Here is an 8,889-nt window from a genome sequence, read left to right as displayed (position 1 = left end):
AGTCTAGAAGAAGCTCACCACCATAGGAGGCCATGGATAAGAGCTTGGAGGAAGAAGGAGATGAATGAAGGGAGAGGGAGAGAAGAGCACGAAATTTTGTGCTCAAAAAGAGCTCTGAAATCTGAAGTTAATATTCAAATGATCAAAGTTGAAAAAAATACACACACATGACCTCTATTTATAGCCTAAGTGTCACACAAAATTGGAGGGAAATTCAAATTTCACTTGAATTTGAAATTGAATTTGTGGAGCCAAACTTTGGAGCCAAAATTTCACTAATTATGATTAGTGAATTTTAGTTATGGTTCAGCCCACTAATCCAAGATCAATTACAAGATTCTCCACTAAGTGTGCTTAGGTGTCATGAGGCATGAAAAGCATGAAGGACATGCACAAAGTGTGACTATATGATGTGGCAATGGGGTGTAGTAAGCAAATGCTCACCTCCCCCTCTAAAATTTAATTGGATTGGGCTTCTACCAATTCAATTAAATTTATTTCCAACCACACACATCAAATATCCACTTAGTGCATGTGAAATTACAAAACTACCCCTAATACAAAAACTAGTCTAGGTGCCCAAAAAATACAAGGGCTGAAAAATCCTATATTTCTAGGGTACCCTACCTACAATATGGAGCCCTATATACAGGGACCAAATATAATGACATCCTAGTCTAATATGTACAAAGATAATTGGACCCAACCTTGGCCCATGGGCTCAGAAATCTACCCTAAGGTTCATGAGAACCCTAGGGCCTTCTTCAGCAGCTCTAGCCCAATCTTCTTGGAGCCTCTTGCTCATGGTTCTAGTGATTGGTCCCTTCCTAGGGAGGATTGCATCATTTTCGTTTTGAACACGTTTATAGAATTTAAAGAAGATATCAAGAGAGTCATCCTTATGATTTAGAAACATGACCCATGTTCGGGTTATCCACTATTAGGGATTTATTTCACGTTAGATTCAACTTATAGACCAAGTGTAATACAATCATGATGTAGTAATTGAACTATCGTCCAGGTCGTCTCCCAAAGGAGTAAAGGAGGGACTTCATGTAATTATTTAACTAAGAACTAGGTTCTTGTATTTTTGTTTAGTGATTTCCACAAAATAAATAACACAAAATAAATTGCAATAAAAATTAAATAAATTAATTAAGTAAAGATAGAAATACTACACTTGGATGGTGACATAGATCTTGATGAATGAATGTCTACGTTTGGACTTGGAATTTGCTCGATCCACTGTAACTTCACAATTCTCTACTCAGCTCTCTTACTCATCCCCAATTCCCTAATGTATTCTACCCCAGCTCTCGCATGGTTGGAGATTCTAAACTAGTTTTCCAATACCCAATCCCTTGGACATACCGACACAAGCAATCAACATTAATGGTCGAGAATTAGTGAGGCTTAATCAAGATTATTCTATCCTAGAGATAATCCCAATCATGTACTTGATTCATGTTCGGGTTTCAATAAGGCTCGCCAAATCGCAAATCAATTCCTGAATTCATCTATAAGATGGCCACTCAAATAAAAGCATTAAGTACGGAAACAAATAAAGAACTCAAAATAAAGTATTGAATTGATAGAATCAAAGTTAAACAAGCTTCATCCTTTCCTCTCCTAGGTGGAAAGCATTGCACTCATAAAAATAATACAATGAAACCTAGAATGCCTAATGGAATGATGGAGGCATCTACTAGGTGGAAGTCTAAAATATAATTATAAGAATTGCTCAGGACTGCTACACCTTTTATAATGTATGCCTAGCCTCCTATTTATAGAATTGTAGCTGGATTTAATTAAAGAGATAATCACAAGAAATTACAAAACAAATAATATCTCTAATTAATTCAAGTAATTATCTTTTTTTTAGCTGATTTATCCTTCAAAAATATCTTCCTCGTGATTTTCCTAATTTTTATCTTCAATTTTTGCAATTTCTCCTTCTAGAACTTTCTGCTAATTTTGGGCCCTGGAGCTCTGGCCAGAATTACATGTTTTGCTGAAAAACTATCAAAAAATTATTAAAGATAACCAAAACATAAAATTCTACCTAAGACAAAGTAAAAATTGAATTTAAAACTAATTTGATTCAAAACAAGGCCTAAAGTTAACTAAAATGACAAATAAACATCACAAAATGCATATGAAAATCTGGTAAATTTGACGTTGATCATCCACTATGACAAGTCCATATCGTTTTCCACTAGTGGACACAATTCTAGTTGGACTAAACAGATCAAGGTGTAACAACTGCAAGGGTCTTGAGGTGGAAACAGTGTTTTTACTAGAAGAAGAGTTTTCAATTTGTTTCCCCTTTTGACATGTCTCACAAAGTAAACCATCATTATATGGCATACTAGGTAGACCCTTTAAAATGTTGTTTTTTTGCGGTTTAAAGATTAACCTCCAACTTGCATGACCAAGTTTTTTATACCATAACCAGTGATTTTCTTTAGCAGACAGTAAGCATGATACATTTTGATCTAAAAGTTCTCTCAGTTTGATCTTGTAAAGGTTGCCTTTTCTCTTGGTAGAGAATAGGGAGGACCTATCTTTACATTTTACAACACACTCATCCTTGTTAAAGGAGACATCATATCCATAGTCACATAATTGACTTATGCTTAGCATATTATGTTTGAGTCCTTCAAAAAACAAAATATTATCAATAGATGGGTAGGGATGAATAACTATCTTACCCACTCTTGTTGTTCTTCCTTTTTTATTCCCTCCAAAAGTGAATATTCCACCATGATAAGGAGTCAAGCATTGGAACATACACCTTTCTCCTGTCATGTATCGTGAGCAACATTTGTCTAGGTACCAAGATAGGCATTTTCTTTCTGTTATCAAGGATATCTGCAACAGCAATAATATTTTTCTTAGGTACCCAAATCTTTTTTAGTCCTTTTGTGTTAACCATAAATGTATTAGTTTCACCATTTTAGGTTGATCTCTGTGCTTAGACATCACGTGTCTAGTCTTACCACAAAAAAGAACAGACAATGGTGTCTTCATCATAAACATAGATCTTCCCATCATATCCATTTCCAAATTTATATGAGGGGCTTCGTAACGTCCTGAAATTTCGATAATTGAAAATAGATGTTTGATGTATTTCTTTTGTTATTTGATTACTTGATTAATTTGGATTAGTTGAGGTATTATGTGAATTATCCATGTGTGATTTTCTTAATATGAATGTTGAGTTATGTGGAGTTTTATTGACATAGGTTGAAATTATGAGCTTTCAAGTTTTACCTAAACATGTTCTGGTAAAATCGCGATCCTTAATTCGTTAACCGTTGGATCGCCTTCAAATTTTGATTATAGGGTTGCAACCCAAGTTTGTAGGTTTTGAACATTGGGATTTTCAAAATAACATCAGTAGTATGAATTTTTGGAGCCAAATTCGCCCATGAGAGCCAAATTTTGCCTAGACAAATTTGAGCTAGATTAGCTTGCCCAAGCAAGCAAACTTTCATCTGGGCGAGTCTTGTAGGCTACAAATACATCTAACAACGTAAACCAAACATTTTGCTTCAATCTTCTTCCCTAAACCCTCTCCCAACACCCCCAACCTCTACCACCACTGACCACGGGTGACCGCCACTAGCATCATTTGCTTGCCACCGGACCACCGCACAGAGAAGAACTGTTTAATCGAAGTGGAATCTTCAAAACTCAACTCAAGAATTCGGTATAGAACAAAGCCCCCAATCCTCCCTTCGTGGTTTCTTTGAGGTAACTATGATTTCTAAGCCTTATCCTAATTAGTTTGAGCCTATCTTTGCATCTCTTGTGACTAGGGTACCATTACTGGATTTTTTACACTTCCTTTGAAAAACCCTTTGAAAATGAGACATTGTAAAAGTTATCTTTTTATAAAATAGACTTTGTTTTTGTAACCTTCGTTGAACCCTAGTCACAGTCGCGTGATCAGAATTTCAAAATGATGTCTCTTTGATATGGATCTCTAAACACCCCTTTAGCCCCTTTTTTAAATTGAATGGGTATTTGACCCCAAAATTTGATATTAGCCTTGACTTTGAAATCTATACTATCTTTGATTTGGTATATGGAGCTCTGTGTTTGGACAAACGGACATGAACCTAAGAGATCTTAGAACAACGCCACATGGAACTAATAGAGAGATATAAATAGGTGAAGGGAGTTTATGGTTTGTTTACAGCCTTTGATACCATAGTTGGGATCAGGGAACCCACCCAATTATAGGGATGTATGTTTGTTCTTGTGCATGCTGGTTTTCAAGAAAATCTATGTTTTTAACTAATCGGATGTGATATATTTGTTATTGATCATTGAAATTGTCAATGATGTTTGTTGTTGTAATGATTGGAATTTTTGAGAAAAGTCTTAATTACAGAGGAGGCTCTGACCAAAATTTTATTTGTTCTACTATTTACTTATTTATTAAATTCTAAAAGGGCATAAGAGTTTGTTCTGAATACCATAGTTCTCCTCTTTAATTTAGAATTTTCCTTAAAATATCAGTCTCATGATATTATGGATTGTTGTTGTATGAGGTTTATGCTGTCTCAAGACCTGGGGAGTGTGAATCCTATGCATGAATTTATATGTATGTATGTGGAATGTGATTGCTTATGATGTTGATGAGGATGTTGAGATTAGATGATATTAATGTTGATGATGATGTTGAGATGAAACGATATTAATGTTGAGATGAGATGATGTTGATAATGATATTGAGATGGGATGATATTAATGTTGATGATAATGTTGAGATGAGATGATGCTAATGTTGATAATTGAGATGAGATGATGTTGATGTGGATAATGATGATGTTGATATGAGATCATGTTGATAATGATATTGAGATGAGATGATGTTGGTGTTGATGATGTCATTGTGATGATGTATGTTGTGTATGTACATGGAGGTGCAATGGCCATGTTGGATATCCCTGGAGGGGGAAATAGAGTGTTTAAAGAGTTTTAAGCATCCCTGGAGAAAAAAGGGGATGGCTTAGAATCTTTAACTATCCATGGTCAGTGCATTGATGATGCTCATGTTTCATACTTCATATTACATGGAAATAGTATAAACTTTGTCAGTAAGTACTCCTAGTTTTTCATGAGGAAATATACTTGTACTTGGGGGCATGTCACTCGCTTTGGAACTTCCTTGAGACTTATGTTGATCACCTTGGGGGGGGGGGGGGGGAGTTGCATGTGCACGACAGGGTGACCTCGACACTTGCTACCTAGTTTTCCTAAGTGAAAGTGTCATGTGGACACGCTTAGGCTATTTTCTGATAAATGGTACCACATTGCATTTTAGAGTTTAGTTAGATACATGCATCAGTCTGAGCATAATTGATTTGAATTGTGGAAAAGTTGATGACTATTTTGTTAAGTGTACATTGAACCGATGGGTTATTGAGAATGATTGTGGTTATTGTTATTTTTTTCTTGTTAATCATTGTCATTTGGTGTTTGTTGATCTTTTATAATAAACTCATTCTTGCAATTTTTGTACCGTGTGATTGGCGCCTGTGATGATCTCGAACTTTCATTCGTGGGGGCAGATGAGCAGCAGTAGGTGACTTGGAGGGAAGTCTTTTGTTGGAGCTACCAAGCCAACGTGATAACATTGGAATTTATTTTGGGAAAGAGTTATGTTTTGTTATCAACTCTTCCTTAGTTGGTTCCTTGACTCTTTTTGATTGGGCATGTAAGTCCCAAGTTTAGATATATGTAAAAACTGAATTATGTTTTGACATTTGAATGATGTATAGTGGTTTAATATATATATATATATATATATATATACACATATGTGTGTGTGTGTGTGCATGTGTGTGTATTTATTCACGTGTTTGTGTGTTGTTTGATGAATGTATATCGCGAAAAGTTTACCATCATTTTCATAATCAAATCAATGGAGTTTTCACTTAAATTGAAATGTCACATTTTATAGTTAGTGATATCGTAGCGACAAGACGGGTCGTTATAGACTTTTGCAGTATCCTAATAGTTTGTCAAGATATTTTGTCCTAGTGACAAATTTGGCTAATGTAGTTATTAAGGTTCCAATTTCCTCATGAATTTTGACAACATCTTGAGATTGACCCTTAAATTCTTGATTCTTTAAAAGCTTATCATTCAAGAATTTCATAGATATTTTGTGTTCATCACATTCCACCCAAAGGTTATGTTTACTCATTTTGAGTTCTTCATAATCTTTGTGTGTTTGTGCATATTCTCTTCATAGATCATATCTTTCTTCTTTTTGATAATCATAAAGTTCATTCATCTCCTTCAAATCCTTTTAAAGATCTTTCAGTTTGTTTTCCAATTCCTAAAAGTTCTTGAGAGGAGTAGATTTTTCCTTGGCAATTGTCTCATTCTTAAGACATAGCTTGGACTCTTTCTCCTTAACCTTGTGTTTGGATCAGGAATTTCAAATTTTCAAAGAATTTGAAATGTCTAGAATTTGAATTGCTTTGATTTTAATTTCCTTCATTTTTCAAATGCTTTGTTAGGATAAATCAATTCAAATTTCTTCCATTTAAAATTCTTTGTTTGGATAGGGCAATTCAATTTCATCCATATGTAAAATTTCAATTTTATATTTTAAATAAATGAAATTTTAATATTAAAATTTATAGAAAATAAACACAATCTAATTTTAAAATATTAATTAAAAAATATTTTCAATTTTTAATAATTTATAAATACAAAGTGATGTTTTTTAACCAACATCAACCAAGGCTATTTTTTGGTCGACATCAAATAAGGTTTTTTTTTGTCAAAGTATGCCGGAAATACTTGTCAGCTAACATCAGTCGGGGCTATTTTTTGGCTAACGTTAGTTGAGTCTATTTTTTAGTCGATGTTGGCTAGATTTTTTTACTAACGTCGGCTAGGATTTGTTTGGCTGACACCGACTAGGGTCTTTTTGAACGACATTGACCAAGACTATTTTTATCCAATGTCGGCCTATAGAACCTACTCGATGTCATCTGAAAAACATCTTTGGTCAACGTTGGCCAAAAAATCCCTAGTCGAAGTTGGCTAAAAAATAGCCTTGACCAATGTCGGACAAAAAACCCTACCCAACATCGGCTATAAAATAACCTTGACTGATGTTGGCTAAAAAATAGCTCTGATCGATGTCGATTAAAAATAGTCATGCCCGATGTTAGTCAAAAATACCTAGCTGGTGTTAGCAGAAAAAATCCTAGCCAACATCAACCAAAAAACCTAGCTAATGTGGTTAAGAAATAGCTCTGGCTGATGTCAGCCAGAAAACCCTAGTCAATATCAGCAAAAAAATCCTAACCAACGTTGGCTAAGAAAATCTAGTTGACATCAGCCAAAACACCCTAGCTAACATCGGCTAAAAAATAACCCTAGCCGATATTGGCTAAAAAATAGCTTTGACTGATGTTGGCTAGAAAAACCTAGCTGACATCGGCTAAAAAATCCTAATAGGTGTCTACTCAAAAGTTAGTCATGACTGATGTCAATAGAAAAAATCTAGCCAATGTTGGCCAAAAAAATCATTGGTCAACATCAACTGAAAAAACCTGGATGATAACGACCAAAAAAGTCCTTGGTCGACGTTAGCAAAAATTTCCCATGACTGATGTTAGTGAGAAAATAACCCTAACCAACATCATCTAAAAAAAATCTTAGCCGATATTGGCAAAAAATAGCTTTGGTTGACATCATACAAAACAATTCTGACCAAAGAAACCTCGCCCAACGTCAGTGAAAAACAACTTATGTTGATATCGGCCTAAAAAATTTGGTCACCCGTAGTTGTGAGTGTTGAGCGAGAAAGAGTCGCGAGCAAGAACGTGAATTAGAGTGAGCATCTTCGAAAAAAGAATTTCTAATTCTATATTTTTTGAGAGAATTTGAAATCTCACTGTTTTAGTCAATCAAAATGATTCATAAAAATACAAAAAATTAAATCTCCTTTCAAATACTTTATCCAAATAAGTTATTTTATCATGAATCATTTTAAATTCCTTGAAAAAATGAATTCCCCTGTTAAATTGCTCCATCCAAACACACTATAAGAGTTACATAAGCTCCACTTGTCTGAGTGGACTCTTCCAATGAAACATCTACTTGATCTTGAAGGATTTTCTCAAGTTTCAAATGATCTTATGATAATATTTTGAAATCATTTCACAAGTTTTTGTAAGCTTTTGAAAGAATGGATGAGTTTGACAGTAGTTCGTGATAATCTTTTTTAAGAGATTTAGGATCATTGAGATTTACCTCATCCTCTTGATCTTATTCAGATTCTATAGAAGATGTATCTGTCATCAAACATAGATTGGCTTCTTCTTCATCTTCTTTGGACAAGGAGTTGTCTAGATCTTCCCAAGTGCTCATGAAACCTTTCTTGTCTTTGGTCTTGTAGTGTTTCTTCTTGTCTTGAGCTTTCTCCAATCCTGGGCACTCAGATTTGAAGTGTCCAAGCTTCTTGCATCCATAACATATTATGGAGCTTTTGTATCTATCTTTCTTTTCCTTGAGCACCCTTTTTAAGGAATTATTACATCTGGATCCACCATTGTTTTTCCACATTTTGCGAATGTTCCGTGAGATGAAGGCAAGTTCATCTTCAACAGGGTCTTCCTCAGATTCTTCATCTGAGGAATTATCAACTTTAAGGGCTTTGGATGAGCTTCTCAAGACTTGCTCTCTGGATGATGAGGCCTTCTTGTTCTTTTGACTAATGAGAGCCAATGATAAGAAGAACAAGTTACAACAAGAGGATAGCACGAGCAGACCCAAGAGGAAAATAACTTCACCAAAGTATTTAGCAGATTTTATGTGATTTAGTTAGTGGAGGAAAAGTGTTGAGTGAGTTAG

This window comes from Glycine max, chromosome 1 (assembly GCF_000004515.6).
Source record: "Glycine max cultivar Williams 82 chromosome 1, Glycine_max_v4.0, whole genome shotgun sequence".
In the NCBI taxonomy this organism is placed as follows: domain Eukaryota; kingdom Viridiplantae; phylum Streptophyta; class Magnoliopsida; order Fabales; family Fabaceae; genus Glycine; species Glycine max.
Note: the sequence above shows the minus strand (reverse complement) of the source record.